We start from the raw sequence: 18,764 nt of genomic DNA on the forward strand, positions 1-18,764 counted from the left end.
CTCATGTGATGCGGCCCTGTTGAGCCTAGAATGTTGACACACACGCGCAGTTCGTTGTCCTTGTCAGGACAAGGAGCCGCGCCAGATGTAGGCGGCGGTCGCCGCGCATGGCTCTCGCCTCTTGAAGCTCCTCGGTCGACTTGGTGATTAACTCCTGAGCACCTGGCACCCCGTGCCTTGTGCCCCCGTGAGGGAAGCGTGCGATGAAGCATGCCTCCATGTGATGCCCGAGTGCCCCCCTCGTGACATTGGCTAAGTCAGAGGCCCACCAGAAGAGAACCCCCGAGCCCAGCCTCATGAGGGTGTCGGGCGTGCCTTCCTATGCGCGAGAGGGAGGCGCCCCGTCTGTGGGCGCAGGTCCTAAGGTGGTGCCGCTGGAGACACCGCTCTCCTGAGGCTCTTGGCAGAGCAGCTGCTTCTTCTTCATGGGGACAACCTCAGGAGGGTAGACGGTGCCCTCGTTGTCTGGATCTTCGACTGCCACAGCCTGGTAAGCGCGCTCGAGAGAACACACTGCGTCCTTCTCCTTGCAGGCGATCGTGATGATATCGCGGTTCCATGGCATCTTGAGAACATTGTAACCATGATGAGTCACCGCCATGAACTTGGCCAGGGCTGGATACCGAAGGATGGCATTGTACGGAAGGCGGATGTGGGCAACGTCGAAGTCGATGAGCTCTGTGCGGTACCGAAGAGGCTAGTAATGGTGGAAGGGTGAGAGTGCGTATAATCCATGGACTCAACATTAGTCATAAAGAACTCACATACTTATTGCAAAAATCTACAAGTCATCAAAAATCAAGCACTATGCGCATGCTCCTAGGGGGATAGATTGGTAGGAAAAGACCATCGCTCGTCCCCGACCGCCACTTATAAGGATGACAATCAAAGAACACCTCATGTTTCAAATTTGTTACACAATGTTTACCATACGTGCATGCTACAGGACTAGGAAACTTCAACACAAGTATTTCTCAAATTCACAACTACTCAACTAGCACAACTTTAATATCACTATCTCCATATCTCAAAACAATCATCAAGTATCAAACTTCTCTTAGTATTCAATGCACTTATATGAAAGTTTTTGTTATATCCATCTTGGATGCCTATCATATTAGGACTAATTTTATAGACAAAGCAAATTACCATGCTGTTCTAAAAGACTCTCAAAATAATATAATTGAAGCATGAGAGATCAATAATTTCTATAAAATAAAACCACCACCGTGCTCTAAAAGATATAAGTGAAGCACTAGAGCAAAATTGTTTAGATCAAAAGATATAAGTGAAGCACATAAAGTATTCTAATAAATTCCGATTAATGTGTGTCTCTCCCAAAAGGTGTGTACATCAAGGATTATTGTGGTGAACTAAAAAGAGAAGACTCAAATCATACAAGACGCTCCAAGCAAAACACATATCATGTGGTGAATAAAAATATAGCATCAAGTAAAGTTACCGATGGACGAAGACAAAAGAGGGGATGCCTTCCGGGGCATCACTAAGCTTAGGCTTTTTGTTGTCCTTGGATTTTACCTTGGGGTGCCTTGGTCATCCCCAAGCTTAGGCTCTTGCCACTCCTTGTTCCATAATCCATCAAATCTTTACCCAAAACTTGAAAACTACACAACACAGAACTTAACAGAAAATCTCATGAGCTCCGTTAGCGAAAGAAAACAACCCAACGCCTCAAGGTACTGTTATGAACTCATTATTTATTTATATTGGTGTTAAACCTACTGTATTCCAACTTCTCTATGGTTCATAACCTCCAATACTAGCCATAGATTCATCAAAATAAGCAAACAACACACGAAAAACAGAATCTGTCAAAAACAGAACAGTCTGTAGTAATCTGTATCAAACGTATACTTCTGGAACTCTAAAAATTCTGAGATAAATTGCTGGATGTGAGGAATTTATCTGTTAATCATCTGCAAACAGAATAAACTAAATATCACTCTCCAGTAAAAAGTTGTAGCTAATCTCGTGAGCGCTAAAGTTTCTGCTTTTTACAGCAAGATCAAAAAGACTTTACCCAAGTCTTCCCAAAGGTTCTACTTGGCACAAACACTAATTAAAACATGAAAACACATCTAACCAGAGGCTAGATCAAAGAGTTATTACTAAAAACAACCAAAAAGCAAGAAACAAAAATAAAATTGGGTTGCCTCCCAACAAGCGCTATCGTTTAACGCCCCTAGCTAGGCATAAAGGCAAGGATAGATCTAGGTATTATTATCTTTGGCATGCAATCTATAAGTGGCTCTCATAATATATTCATAAGGTAATTTAATTTTCTTTCTAGGAAAGTGTTCCATGCCTTTCCTTAACAGAAATTGGAATCTAATATTCACTTCTTTAATATCAATAATTGCACCAATCGTTTTAAGGAAAGGTCTACCAAGAATGATAGGACATGAAGGATTGTAATCTATATCAAGGACAATGAAATCTACGGGCACAAAATTCCTATTTGCAACAATAAGAACATCATTAATTCTTCCCATAGGTTTCTTAATGGTGGAATCCGCAAGGTGCAAGTTTAAAGAACAATCATCAAATTCACGGAAACCTAATACATCACACAAAGTTTTTGGAATCGTGGAAACACTAGCACCCAAATCACATAAAGCATAGCATTCATGATCTTTAATTTTAATTTTAATAGTAGGTTCCCACTCATCATAAAGTTTTCAAGGGATAGAAACTTCTAATTCAAGTTTTTCTTCATAAGTTTGCATTAAAGCATCAACTATACGTTTGGTAAAATCTTTATTTTGACTATAAGCATGAGGAGAATTTAACACGGATTGCAACAAGGAAATACAATCTATTAAAGAACAATTATCATAATTAAATTCCTTGAAATCCAAAATAGTGGGTTCATTGCTATGTAAAGTTTTGACCTCTTCAATCCCACTTTTACCAATTTTTGCATCAAGATCTAAAAACTCGGAATCATTGGGACGCCTTTGAACTAAAGTTGACTCATCTCCAGTCCCATCATTATCAAGATTCATATTGCAAAACCAAGATTTAATAGGAGACACATCAATCACTTTTAGATCTTCATCCTTATTATCATGAAAACTAGAAGAACACGCTTTCACAAAGCAATCTTTTTAGCACGCATCCTAGTGGTTCTTTCTTTGCACTCATCAATGGAAATTCTCATAGCTTTGAGAGACTCATTGATATCATGCTTAGGTGGAATAGATCTAAGTTTCAAAGAATCAACATCAAGAGAAATTCTATCCACATTCCTAGCCAACTCATCAATCTTAGGCAATTTTTCTTTAAGAAAAGCATTGAAATTCTTTTGAGAAATCATAAATTCTTTAACACTAGTCTCAAAATCAGAGGGCATCTTATTAAAATTTCCGTAAGAGTTGTTGTAGGAATTACCATAATTATTAGAGGAATTACTAGGATACGACCAAGGATTAAAGTTTCCTCTATAAGCATTGTTACCAAAATTGTTCCTACGAACAAAACATCCATAGATTCATTATTATTCTCAATCAAAGTAGACAAAGGCATATCATTGGGATCAGAAGAAACACTCTTATTAGCAAACAGTTTCATAAGTTCATCCATCTTTCCACTCAAAACATTAATCTCTTCAATTGCATGCACCTTTTTACTAGTAGATCTTTCAGTGTGCCATTGAGAATAATTAACCATAATATTATCTAGGAGTTTAGTAGCTTCTCCTAAAGTGATTTCCATAAAAGTGCCTCCCGCGGCCGAATCTAAAAGATTTCTAGAAGCAAAATTCAATCCGGCATAAATTTTTTGTATAATCATCCATAAGTTCAAACCATGTGTAGGGCAATTACGTATCATTAATTTCATCCTCACCCAAGCTTGTGCAACATGTTCATGATCAAGTTGCTTAAAATTCATAATATCGTTTCTAAGAGAGATGATCTTAGCGGGAGGAAAATACTTAGAGATAAAGCATCTTTGCACTTATTCCATGAATCAATACTATTTTTAGGCAAAGACGAAAACCAAGTTTTAGCACGATCTCTAAGCGAAAAAGGAAATACCTTCAATTTAACAATATCATTATCCACATCTTTCTTCTTTTGCATATCACACAAATAAACAAAGTTGTTTAGATGGGTAGCGGCATCTTCACTAGGAAGGCCGGCGAATTGATCTTTCATGACAAGATTCAACAAGGTAGCATTGATTTCACAAGATTCAGCATCAGTAATAGGAGCAATCGGAGTGCTAAGAAAATCATTGTTGTTGGTATTGGAAAAGTCACAAAATTTAGTATTATCTTGAGCCATCGTGACAAGCAAGCAATCCAACACACAAGCAAACAAGAAGCAAGCAAAAAAGAGGCGAACGGGAAGAGAGGGCGAATAAAACGGCAAGAGTGAAGTGGGGAAGAGGAAAACGAGAGGAAAATGGCAAATAATGTAATGTGAGGGATAAGAGTTTGTGATGGGTACTTGGTATGTCTTGACTTGTGCGTAGACTCCCCGACAACGGCGCCAGAAATGGCTAGTTGCTGGGAGATCAAATCTTGACTTGACTTGGCGTAAGCCTCTCCGGTAGCGACGCCAGAAATCCTTCTTGCTACCTCTTGAGCATGCGTTGGTTTTCCCTAGAAGAGGAAAGGGTGATGCAGCAAAGTAGCGTAAGTATTTCCCTCAGTTTTTGGGAACCAAGGTATCAATCCAGTAGGAGGCCACACGCAAGTCCCTCGTACCTACACAAACAAATAAGAACCTTGCAACCAACGCGATAAAGGGGTTGTCAACCCCTTCACGGCCACTTGCAAAAGTGAGATCTGATAGAGATGATAAGATAATATTTTTGGTATTTTTCTGATAAAGATTAAAAATAAAGATTGCAAAATAAAATAGATTGGAAACTTATATGATGGAAAATAGACCCGGGGGCCATAGGTTTCACTAGTGGCTTCTCTCAAGATAGCATAAGTATTACGGTGGGTGAACAAATTACTGTCGAGCAATTGATAAAAAAGTGCATAGTTATGAGAATATCTAGGCATGATCATGTATCTAGGCATCACGTCCGCAACAAGTAGACCGAAACGATTCTACATCTACTACTATTACTCCACACATCGACCGCTATCCAGCATGCATCTAGAGTATTAAGTTCATAAGAACAGAGTAACGCATTAGGCAAGATGACATGATGTAGAGGGATAAACTCAAGCAATATGATATAAACCCCATCTTTTTATCCTCAATGACAACAATACAATATGTGTCGTTTCCCCTACTGTCACTGGGATCGAGCAACCCAAGATTGAACCCAAAGCTAAGCACTTCTCCCATTGCAAGAAAGATCAATCTAGTACGCCAAACCAAACTGATAATTCGAAGAGACTTGCAAAGATAACAAATCATACATAAAAGAATTCAGAGGAGATTCAAATATTGTTCATAGATAATCTTGATCATAAACCCACAATTCATCGGATCTCAACAAACACACAGCAAAAAGAGTTACATCGAATATTTCGCCAAGAAGATTGAGGAGAACTTTGTATTGAGATCCAAAGAGAGAGAAGAAGCCATCTAGCTAATAACTATGGACCCGAAGGTCTGAGGTAAACTACTCACACATCATTGGAGAGGCTATGGTGTTGATGTAGAAGCCCTCCGTGATCAATTCCCCCTCCGGCGGAGCACCAAAAAAGGCCCCAAGATGGGATCTCACAGGTATAGAAGGTTGTGGCTCTGGAAATAGGGTTTCGTGGTGCTCCTGGATTTTTTGGGGTATATGGGTATATATAGGAGGAAGAAGTAGGTCGGTGGAGCTGCGAGGGGCCCACGAGGGTGGGGACGCGCCCAGGAGGGCTGGCGGGTCTCCCTGCCTTGTGGCCTCCTCGATTCTTTCTTGACGTCCACTCCAAGTCTTCTGGATCACGTTTGTTCCAAAAATCACTCTCCCGAAGGTTTCATTCCGTTTGATATTCCTTTTCTGCGAAACACTGAAATAGGCAAAAAAACAATTTGCACTGGGCCTTGGGTTAATAGGTTAGTCCCAAAAATAATATAAAAGTGTATAATAAAGCCCATTAAACATGCAAAACAGATAATATAATAGCATGGAACAATCAAAAATTATAGAGACGTTGGAGACGTATCATAGGGCACCTGAAGGCGGTCGAATGTCTCGATGGAAAGAACATTGAGCCCCTCACCGCCATCGATGAGGGTCTTGGTGATGAGGACGTTGCTGATGACGGGCGAGCAAAGCATCGGGAGGGCGTCGGCAGTCACCGCGCACTTGAGCTTGTCGAACATGCTGAAGGTGATGGTTGCACTTGGACCACCTGAGCGGGCGCATGGCCTCGAGCCTGGGTAGGGCTGCATTCACCTCACGGGCAAACTGCTTGAAGATGCGGTGAGAGGCAGGGGCCTGAGCGCCACCCAGGATGCAGGCGATGGCTCGGGGCTCCTGAAAGCACCCAGCCCCCTCGTCCTGGTGGTGGTCATCGTTCCTTCTTGGTGGTGGTGGTAGCGGAGGGAGGACTGCGTTGCCTTGAGGATGGTCCTCACGAGGCTGGTCTCTCCAGGCACCCTCGCGAGGCTAGCCCGGCCAGCGGTCCTCACAAGGCTAGTCGCGCCACTCCTGGCGGGGGCCACGGTTGTCCCAGCATCCTCCACTTCTGCCTCCTCCGCGGCGGTAGCCTCGATCATTGTGCATGGGGCGTCGACCGAGGCGCCTGTCGCGGATAGCCCTGAGCTCCTGACAGTCATTGGTGTTGTGGCTGTGTACGTTGTGGAAGACGCAGAATGGACGACTGCTCTTGGATGACTCTGGGTGGTCGTAGCCACGCTTCATCTCTGGTTCAGTCGTGAGCACGGCCGCCCCTTGCGCTTCACGTCCTTGACCTTGGCCTTCTTGTCTTCTGGGTCAGCCCCCGGGAGCTGCAGGAGGGAGAGGCGACCCTCCTCAACTCTCGCACACTTGGTCGCCATGTTGAACATCTCTAGGGCCGTGAATAGGTCCCCGTGTATGGTGAGCTCCTCCTTCATCTTGACATGACGGACGCCATCAGAGAACGTCGACATGATGGCCTTGTCCGAAACCTTGGGGATCTTGAGATGAACACTGTTGAAGCGCTAGATGTATTTCTGTAGGGTCTCCCCTGGTTGCTGCTTGATGCGCCGTAGGTCGCCTGCAGTAGGTGGGCGATCGTGAGTGCCCTGGAAGTTGGCGATGAAACGCTCGCGCATCTCGCCCCAAGAGAAGATCGACCCCACGGGCAGGTTCAGGAGCCACGAGCGTGCGCCATCCTTGAGGGCCATGGGAAACCAGTTCGCCATGACTTTCTCGTCACCGTTGGCCGCCTCGATGCTCAGCTCGTAGAGCTGCAGGAACTCGGCAGGGTCAGGGGTGCCGTCGTAGCGTGGAGGCAGGTCGAGCTTGAACTTCCCAGGCCAGACGACGCTGCATAGCTCGGGAGTGATGGCGTGGCAGCTCGCGGTAGTCACGGGAGCCGGTCGTGGAGGTGTAGCCTGATTTTGGCGCTAGCCCGCCACCTCCACAGGCGGCGCGCGATCTTGACGTGGTGGTGCTGGGAGTGCTCGCGCCCCTACTTGTGGCCAATGGACCACTTGACATCTCTCTTCTTCGCGCGCGGGCACCCTACGCGATGGGTCACGCCTTGGGGAGGTGGAGGAGGTCCTCCATGGGCCACGTCGCCCACGGCAGGCGGCAGGCGAGGAAGTGAGAGGGACGGTGCAGGAGAGCCCCCAGCGGTGCTGACAAGCTCGGCGATGCACTCTAGCCAATATTCGTAGAGGTCGTCGGCAAGGCGATAGCGTAGGAGCTCACGTGCCATGAGCAACGCGGCCTGCGCGTTCGCTGGGCCGTGACGAGCGTGGGACGATGAACCGGCCGGAGTCAGCAACGGGGTGGCGATGCGGCCGTCACACCGCACCGACGGGTGCAGCGATGAAGCTTGCTGCTCGTGCCCCGCCAAGCCGGTAGCGGCATTGGCGGCAGGTGATGGAGAAGGACGGGGAGGCCCGCGTACGGGCGCCGTCTGGGCGACACGAGCGGCGAGGGCGGCCCGACGCTCTCCACGGGCTCGACGAGCGTCAGCCATGGAAGTGGTGGAGCAGCGGTGAGTCGATCAGCGGAAGAGAGGCTCTGACGCACACCTACCTAGCGTGCCAAATGTTGGATTTAGGGTTCCTCAGACCCTTGAGAGGTTTGAACTCTGGGGTGCGTGCAAGGGACTCGTCCTCCCCAGTCTGCCTGCTCACTGAACCCACGGCCTAGCTAGACGAACCCAACGAACGAGAGACACAACAGTTTATCCTGGTTCGCGCCACCTTGCGGTGTAATACCCTACTCCAGCTTTGTGGTGGATTGCCACGAAGGGCTGAGGATGAACTTGTACAGTGGATGAACAGCCTCAGGAGGAGAGGTGTTCTTGAGCTCGACGATCTGGTGGATGAGAGGATGATCCATCTGGTCTCCTCTTGTTTCTTCCCCTTTCTATGATGGTGGCTAGGTCCTATTTATAGTGGCCTTGGTCCTCTTCCGAAATGTAGGCCAGAAGGGATCCCACAACGACCAAATTCGAAGGGACACAACTAGTAAAAGTTACCCTGACAAAAGTAGCCTTAGCCTGCAAAAGCCGCTGGTGGTGACGCCGCGGTGGGCTCCGCGATGACCTCCGTCCTGCCGTCCTGGTGGTCTTGGTCTTGTTGCACCGATATGGAAACCTTTGCTTGATTCCTCGGGACCCCGCGCATGCGCTTGCCTCCTTAGCACCAAAGAGTAAACTGGTACACTACGCCTGTTGGCACCCGCCTGGCCTTGGTCGTCATGGCTCGCATCATATGAACCTAGCAAGGTGCGCCTTGCATAGATATCTTCGCTCCTCGGGAGCCAGCCTGGTGAGGCCGCCCCCCAGGGTGGTCTTGGTGTCATCCGCCTTGCAAGGCTTGGCCCCTCGTGAGGGTCTTGGGTAGTTGTTGATGAATCTGGGTCGTACTAGGCCGTTGACGGAGCCACGCCGTGGGCCGCAGGCAGGCAAGTCTGGGTACCCCCGTTCCCAGGACACCAACAGGCAAGATGACTAAAACTCCTTTCTCCGAAACAATGGAGCGAGCCAATGAATTATTGGAGATAATACGTACCGATGTAAGCGGTCCGATGAGTGTTGAGGCATGCGGCGAGTATCGTTATTTATGACCTTCACAGATGATTTGAGCAGATATGGGTATATCTACTTAATGAAACACAAGTCTGAAACATTTGAAAAGTTCAAAGAATTTCAGAGTGAAGTGGAGAATCATCATAACAAGAAAATAAAGTTTCTACGATCTGATCACAGTGGCGAATATTTGAGTTACGAGTTTGGCCTTCATTTAAAACAACGTGGAATAGTTTCACAACTCATGCCACCTGGAACACCACAGCGTAATGGTGTGTCTGAACATCGTAAGCGTACTTTATTAGATATGGTGCGATCTATGATGTCTCTTACTGATTTACCACTATCGTTTTGGGGTTATGCATTAGAGACAACTGCATTCACGTTAAATAGGGCACCGTCTAAATCCGTTGAGATGACATTGTATGAACTATGGTTTGGCAAGAAACCTAAGCTGTCGTTTCTTAAAGTTTGGGGTTGCGACACTTATGTCAAAAAGCTTCAGCTTGATAAGCTCGAACCCAAATTTGAGAAGTGCGTCTTCATAGGATACCCTAAGGAAACAATTGGGTACACCTTCTACCACAGATCCGAAGGCAAGATCTTTGTTGCCAAGAATGGAAACTTTCTAGAGAAGGAATTTCTCTCGAAAGAAGTGAGTGGGAGGAACGTAGAACTTGATGAGGTAATTGTACCTCCTCTCGAATTGGAAAGTAGGTCATCACAGAAAACCGTTCCTGTGATGCCTACACCAAATAGAGAGGAATCTAATGATGATGATCATGAAACTTCAGATCAAGTTACTACTGAACCTCATAGGTCAACCAGAGCACGATCCGCACCAGAGTGGTACGGTAATCATGTTCTCACTACAAAAAAAATACACTTCCGTGATGATACGTGTTTGTCATAGTAGGTAATGTTTTCTGTCATGCATGTACATCCATGACAAATTTATGACAGAATCAAGATAGTCATACATGTGCTGTCATAGAAGCTTTCCATGACATTACCAAAATTATCATCACGGAACTGTCCACTTTCATGATGATAAATCACGCGTCACAGAAGTGCTTTCGTCAAGGGTGACCGACACGTGGCATCCACCGTAACAGAACGCCTTTAAGCTATCGGGTCCGGTTTTGGATCCGATAACCCGTTAACAGCCCCGACCAATGGGGATTTTCCAGGTGTAAAATCATCATTGGCTGGAGCAAACATGTGTCGGCTCACCGTTGGGACAGATGTCATCCACTCATTGGACCCAAAGCGCCTATGATACGTCGACATGTGGCACGGCCCAACCGAGACCCATATAGGTTTAAAAGGCCGGCCTAGTCAAAGGCCCGTAGTACTTACTCAGGTACTAGTGGGCCAGCCCAATAACGGCCTGCTTAATAAAGGCCCATTTATGGCCCGAAGCCAGATCTGGCCCGTGCTTGTTAGCCGAATATTTCGGCCCATTTACGGCCCGAAGCCAGATCTGGCCCATTAATTGTTCACCGAATATTTGGGCCCAATTACAGCCCAGTGACTTTCGGCCTAGTAGAGGCCCGATGTAGACATGGGCCCATTTCAGCCCGGTGTGACTTTCGGCCTGGGAATGGCCCGTGCTGCCCATGGGCCATATATGGTCCGACGGGACATCGGGCCCACTAACGGCCCGTGATAGAGGTGGCAATAGTTAAGCCCATCGTGACTTTGGGCCTGTTAAAGGCATGTCGCATAATTCGGCCCGTTGATGTCTGTACTAAGCTTTCGGCCTCTTAAAGGCCCATGATATCAGTGGGCCAACTAAGGACCGAGATATGTTTCAGCCTGGTAACTACCCGTGATATAACTGGGCCCAAAAAGGCCCAGTCTACATTTCAGCCTGTTGAAGGCCCGTCGATGACTAGTGAAAATTGAGGCCCAATATGCATTTCGGCCTGCTAAATGCCCATGGTTTCATCTGGGCCATAACAGGCCAGTACAATATTCAGCCTGTTAATGGCCCAACGCTACCTGGGCCAAACTAAGCGATGGGTCCACAAAAGGCCCAACTAAAATATAGGCCGGTGTAAGTTGTGGGCCTCGCGCAAAGTGTGAAGGCCCCAATGATTCGGGCCTAAGAAAGATGCAGGCCGGCCCAATTGTGGCCCGCTAAACACTAGGCCCGTTAGAGGCGAATGTTTCGGCCCGGTCAACTACATCTGATTTTTTTTCAGATAGCGAATGATGGCAGTAACTAGTAGGAATTAAGAACAAACCTACTCCATACAATAAAGAAATTACGGCATAGTAACTAAGAATGAACCTACACTATACAATAAAGGATTTATGGTATATTACATCCACTGGGCATCGAAGTTCGCCACCAGTGATCATAACGCGCAACGAAGAAGCAGATTACAAAAACTGGGCACCATTGCAGCGTAACAAAATAATACTGAACCAAGACCACTTCCAAGACAGTTCAAGAAAGGTTAGCCTTGCGCGGGAACTGCTGCGCAAGCTACTGAGAAAGGCTGTGAGACCGGCCTAGCATGTCGGTCATAGCTTCCAGGTGTAGCTGTTTAGCAATGAGGTTCTCATTGGTGTTCTCTGCAATCTTTCTTAGAGATAGGACTTCAAGTCGAAGTTGAGTTGCAGAATGCCTTTCTGCTAGAACTTGGGACTGAAGAAGTCGACCTGATTCAGACAACGAATTCTATGAGCTTGTCTGACTGTTAGTCTCAAGTAACTTGAAGATTGCATGAAGACAAGACTTTGGGGTTGTCTCGCTATCTTCAAGATGTTTTGCCTTCTTTGCTGCAATATATGTTGGGTCTGTCTCACAGCCTTCAGTAGACTTGTGCATGCCATCAGGCATATCACCCTGAAACAAATTTTGCACGTGTATAAACAAAGATGATAACTGTGATGTCAATTCCATCCAATTTCAAATTAGAAAATAAAGAGTAAGTTCAAAATATCAATAGCATAATTTGGCATTGTTCATAATGCGGGGAGCTTCACCACACTACTAGATTACCATGTCAACATAACAAGCATAGATGAAGGGCAAAGAAAATCATTGTATCTATTTTTGTTAATGTGCATGGCATGTTGTTCATATCATCAGCCACATCAATAAGATAAAACAGGAGATGACAAGGTGCAAACGTGGGCTGGTTCACCACACACTGGATTATAGATCCACAAAAACAAGCATACATATAGGGAGTATTGAGTAATGTGCATGGTATGAATAAGGAATTTGGTTTTAAAAGTAAAACTTAGAACTTACGGTTCTTGTGAACATGCATTTTGGTAGAAACAGCAAACTAAACACCAGTAAACGATAGGGAGTATGAGCAAATTAAACAGCAGTTGAGGATAAAGGCTTTAGAAGGACTGACTTACATTAACAGTTAACACCGGCTTTATAATGCCCTTCTCCATGTCAAGGGAAGGATAAGTCAAGAATTTCAGCACAGAATCTTCTTCATAAGCATTGCCTGTACTCTACATTTTGTAGAGTGTAATTATAGATATGATAATACTGGAAGGGGTAGAGGATAATGAAGATAAGATGCAGATTGATGCTACATAATCAACTACCAATCCCTGGAAGTACAAGCATTACAGGACAAAATGTACTGACAAGAGCAATGGGCTACACTTCTGCACTGGCATTGTCTGTGTATTCTACTTTTTGGTAAGATTAAATATAGATCTGATCTTTTTTAGTAAATGGTGGGCGAGGGAGATAAGATGCAGAATGCTACACAATGAACCAATCCCTCTTCCCATAATACAAGAGTGTTTTGAACACTGGTGTACTGTACAAAACATTCTTATATTATGGGATGGAGGGAGTAGTTGTTAGTGTAAGTACAGTGATAGACGACGTTCAGTCCTTACAAGAGGACTGCAGAGCTAAACCTCTTCAAAAGCATTGGGTTGATTCTAAATTTATGTAAGAATCCATACGGATCTTATAGTGTCCACCAAATGGATGATAACGAGGCTAACATGTGAAGTGATGCTACATAATCAAACAGCTATCAAAGTAAGTATGGTCATACAGGGCAAGAGGTACTCACAAGAGCAATGTAGTGTGCAGTATAGTTGTGAGATTCTGTGATCCCTTGAGAATGAATGTTCTTCTGCTAACAGTTTTCGTACAAGTGAGACGTTAAGGAAAATGCAGAAATGTAGTTCAAATTGTCATGTGATATCATAGATAGCACCTTACGCTGCAGCCAAGACCAATGTGTAACAAGATTATAACAGTCAGCGTCGGATAAATGTAGCACCAGAGACTTTACAGAAATTTCGTTTAGAGGCTTGCCATCGAAGTGCGCTTGCCTCAGGTAGGAACGATACTTCATCAATGAGTGCTTCAAAAGCGCAACCAACCCTTGCTCGTCTTCACAATCCAGTTTGGTCCTCGCCTATTTAAAAGAATGAAATCTTGTGTCTCCTGTCAGCAGAAACATATGCAGTAATGACCATGAATAACATTAGTACATTACTTACGCGTAAGTTGCGGAGGAAGACTGGAAATTATTCTGTGTCTGCGGTATAATCTTTCCATGAAGGAAAGATGCGCACAAAGTTCTTGACAACAATATAAGCTTTGTCTTCTAAACTGGGAAGAAATGGAACAAGGGTCCTATTTGCTGCAATTGGGGCTCTCTCTGGTTCGAAAAGGGATTTGGCAACTGGATTTGGTGTACTCTTTGCTGGAATGGGGGTTTTGCGTCGTAGAGCTGGTGCTATGTCAACTGGCATAATCATAATGTTTGCTGCAGTTGGATTCTGCTGAGTTGGGGCATCAGAAATGACCAGTGTAGTAGGGCTAGAGTCTGCTAGAGTTGGGGTGTTTTGTGGGTCAGGTGATATTGCAACTACACCTAATAGGCTATTTGATTTATCAGGTGCCACTACCTTTTCCAAATACTTTGCTTGTGCTCCTCCACGATCAGCAATCGCCCTCTTCCTTTTGAACATCTGATACACAAGAACAACGTTTGAATGGATAAATATGGTATGATGACAGATGGAATATGTACTGAAAATGGATAGGCAGGGCGTATTCACAAACACGATGTGTAAACTAAGCTAATGGTTGTTCAACAAAGTAGAAGCAATGCAAAGCATCAGTTGCAAGATATGTGCGACAAATATAACCTTGGAAAGTTAGAGCAAGCACCTTGATGGGTGAATAAGATAGGGCACCTTCCTCTAACTCCTCCACTAGGGAGCTACATTGACTTAGGTCTCCCTCTAGCTCAGAATCACCGTTAGGATCATATTCTGAGCATGAATCTATAGGTGGAGAGCATTTGCATTGCATTGCATCTAGACTTGATTTCAGTCCCTTAATGCCAAGTTTGACAGCCATGGCATTGTTCTACTTTATTCTTTTCATGCACGCAAGCTCATAATCATTATGATGCTGTTCAGAATCTGAGATTCATGAAAACATAAAAGGTAGTCAGATTATCTATGGAATGCATTGCGGATTCAACTCGAAGAGTGTCTCCCTATAAACCCCTGCATATGCAAAGTTCACCCCCCAACCGTGCTGACCAGACCACACACAGAAATACAAACCCCTTATGTCTCTATAACAGGCAGACACACATTTCAAAACTGAAGTACGAACATTAGAATCATATGAAATTCGTATTTGAACAAATAAACTAAGGAATTCTGAGTGGCATAATGTTTAGCTTCAGGGGTGGAGTGTTGGTAGTCGACACAAAGCAAGTAGGCAGATTGTATTCCATGTAAAAGATTGAAGCCTATGTAAAAGCTGGAAATGACACTTTCTTTCTATACAATGCAGTGTTCGTTGCCCACACATGATGGAAGAGATCACATAGAGAAATACTATTCACTCATGTCTACGGTTGCAGTATTTAGAAACAGGGTGGTCCACCCTAAAAGAATATTGACAACAAATATGACAAGGCAAGCATAGATGCAGTGAATCAATCATTTACTTGTGAGCTTACTAGGACAAGTATGCATAATTGTAACTGCAGCAAGAGACCGTCCAAAATCTGAATCAAGAAGTTTGTCTAGCACTTATTGTTTGCAACTAATCGACGTGAATAATTGGATATTATATCGAATGAGTAAGAAAGACAAGTAAAATTGTCAACAAACCTGGCTTGTAGTAGTAATCTGGGTCAATTTCACTACGACCAACAATCCAAAATGACTAGTGTCTGTTCCTAGGGCCAGAATTTTGAAAACCCTGTGAACTTTACAGGTACTAAAGATTACCGAAATACATCTGAACCATCAAGTGTAGGTAGCACTGAGCACACAACAAACCCTAATGACAGTCCTGCCTAATGAGTAACGAATCAATTAGAAAATGGGTGATGAGGAGTGGCTGCTGAGTGTTGAGGACTTATCTCAGGATAAATCGGGTTGGCTTAGTGGGTGCTGCACGCCTGATCCCTGAACGGACTCGGAAGGTAGGCACGGCGGCGCGCCCGGGAAGAGGTGACGTTGTTGGGCGAGCGACTCCTGACCTCTTGTTAGTCCGACGTCTCCTCCTAGAGTCATGCCGTCCGGGGACGGCAAGTCGCCGGCGAGGCAGGTGGCTGGGGGTGAGTAGAGATCGGAAGCGCGCAGCAGAACAGAGGGGAATCGGGGCCTGGGACGACCAAAAATCCCAGGGTGGGCTGGCCCACCGTGGGCACCCTGTAGAGATACACACCTGAGCGGCGAACATGCATTTCTGAAACTAATTTAGGAACATTTAGCTGACCAATTAAACAAATCTGTTTTAATAATATCATATTTGTATTTGAACAACTAAGCTTGTTTAGCTTGATGGGTCGAGCAGTGCTATTATGACATGAAGCACGTATTCTAATCGTATAGTGATCATAAAAGGGGGAAACCAGAGAAATGATATTTAGCAGCCATTGTTTGCTTCGAACTAAGAACTAAATTCTAAGAGCTGAAAAGAAATTAGAGTAACCAAGTTAAGATCTATTTTCTGGTTGAGATCAAAAAATTGAGGAGATATGAAGCACCACCTCTCTTGCGGCGCCGTGTAGGCATCGGGGGTGCGATGGCTGTCGGTGGCGTTGAAGCAGATCTGCGATGGTAGACGGGTGCATCGGGGGATAAGTCCCGTTGCGGTGGAAGAGAAGGTCGTGTGAGCGGCCCCGGCAAAGAGGACGACGGCGCCGATGAAGTGAGAGGACGTGATGCAAGGCTCTTGGTCTGTCGCCGTGGATGAGCAGCGTCCATCTCTAGCAGTGGACGTCGCGGTCTTGGTAGGCGCTCCAGCATGGTGCAGGACGGTGGCGATGGATGTGGTGGAGGACGGCAGCGATGGATGTGGTGGAGGACGGCGGCGATGGATGGGGTGGCGGACGGAGGCTGGTGTGGGGATGGTGTTCTAGCGCGGACGGTGTATGAATGGGAAAATGGAGGGAGAGGTACGGGGAACCATGTTTTTGGGACGCGCCTGTCTGAAATATGGGAAAGTTACGAACTTAGCCCCGATTTAAAATTTGGACGTCTCGTCGGTTGGGGATACAGCGGTAATCTCGCATCTCGCAAATACTTGCCGAGAGCGATTTCGGGCGAGGAGAGGGTGGTTGGCGCCCATGGTTGGCGCCCACGGTGTATGAACGGGGCTGACAGGTAGGGTGATTGTGTCACGTCTGAGTGAAGTTACAAACCTGCCCCTATTGAAAATATTTTCCTACATTGATTTCGGTCGAGTCGAGTTTGTTTTGCCACCCACCGTGTATGAATGGGGAAATGGATGGAGAAACAGACGTCTTTCGGACGAGCTTGAATCAAATGTGTTTTGCCACCCATGTTTGGCGCCCACCGTGTCGGAATGGGCTCAGAGGCGGTCGTGTCACGTCTAATTGAAGTTACTATCCTACCCCTATTTAGAGCAGTGGAAATCGGGTCGATGGATTGTCTGTGTAATGGGTAGACAGTAATTTCCATCTCCCAAACACTTGGCTTCGGGCAGCCGATGTGGGAGTGGACATTTTGCCACTTCTTTCGAATTTTGGGACAATAAGCATCCACGTTTACCCTGGCAACTAAATTCGAATCCATTTTGTATTCCTATACGAATCTTTATAAATCATTCTATGTGTTTTTATATATCTTCAAAAGGATGACAAAGATGTATTCCACTGTCATATATGAATATGGTTTACAAATGTCGATACTCAAATTCATAAGCTAGAATCCAGTTTAAGGTGAATTCGAATATTTGGAACACTTCATGTCCAACTCAAATGTCACACGCAGCGTAATGTGTACTCCCATTTAGATATGTACACAAGCGATGTATCAAGATTCAAATACCGAGTCAATCAACCAAGAATGTACAGAACTAACAGAAATATAAACACTTATAGAGTATATGGATCAATAATATCAACTAACATACATAAGCCAGGCCGCTGTACTTTTCTTTGCTACAACAGCATCCTTTTTTAGCCAAGCTACTACAGCATCTTGGCCCTTTCCGATGAGTGCCACTTATGGTCCATCTATACTACTATTATTGCTGAATGCACATTTAGCCCGATTGGCATATTTGTAGGTCTGGCATAGCAATCAAAATGAAATGTCTCCGAGTCTTATCAATTAATACAGACTTGTGCTCAAATAAAATTACAAACCAAAAAACAAAAAACAAAAGAAATTATTACATGATCTCCAAAACAAATGGTTTGATTGATTACATGAACAAACAACACAAAAGTTATTCAACGATGGAAAGAACATTTCACCTATGATTTACCAAGTGGGAATTTAATTTCCTTTTTTCCTGCAGGACCTTAACAATGTGGTTAGTCTCAGCTTGCTTCGTTTTGAAATCCACCAAATATTTAATGGTTGTCTTGAGTACTGCTACTAATTGTGTTGTTTGCTTCCTCAACATGTCAACTTCATCTCTAAGTGCAGAAGCAGAATCTCTTTCTACCACTAGTTTAGCCTCTAGAGCATATGTAGCGACCCGACCTCAGACGGTCAAGTCTCTGTGTATCTGTGCCATCCCTGGATCAGTATGCTGGCACACACAGTACATCAATGTATATATCAAAGTGCAATCACATGTATAAATAACGTAAAACTAATATATACCTCATAATACTCAGCGGAAACAATTAAACGGGGGTGGAGTCCCATCAACGCCATCGGCAAGTTGAGTGTAGACCATAACCCTGTATCATAACTCTTACTCGTCGCAGAAAAATCCTGCAACATGATATGTTGCAGCCGTGTAGGTCAGTACATTGAATGTACCGGCAAGATCACAACATGAGAAAACAGATGATAAAACTATACTATATGCAATATGGCTTTGTGGCTCTGTATCTGAGTTTTGTTTGCGTAAAAGCTGGTTTTATTTTCCTATAACAAAGGAACATCAGGAGTCTGTACTACGGAGTTTTCTATCATGACATGGTTCCGCCAACCGATGTCTCATAGCCCAAAAACATCATAACTTGCCCACAATTATGTTATCAGTCCGGTGTTGAGAGTTCCGAGATAGGTCCAAGTCCAGAGGCTCAAATTGTCCATAACCGGGGACAGGGCTAATCGATTAGGTTTT

The sequence above is a fragment of the Triticum aestivum genome, chromosome 6D, assembly GCF_018294505.1.
Source record: "Triticum aestivum cultivar Chinese Spring chromosome 6D, IWGSC CS RefSeq v2.1, whole genome shotgun sequence".
NCBI classification, from domain to species: domain Eukaryota; kingdom Viridiplantae; phylum Streptophyta; class Magnoliopsida; order Poales; family Poaceae; genus Triticum; species Triticum aestivum.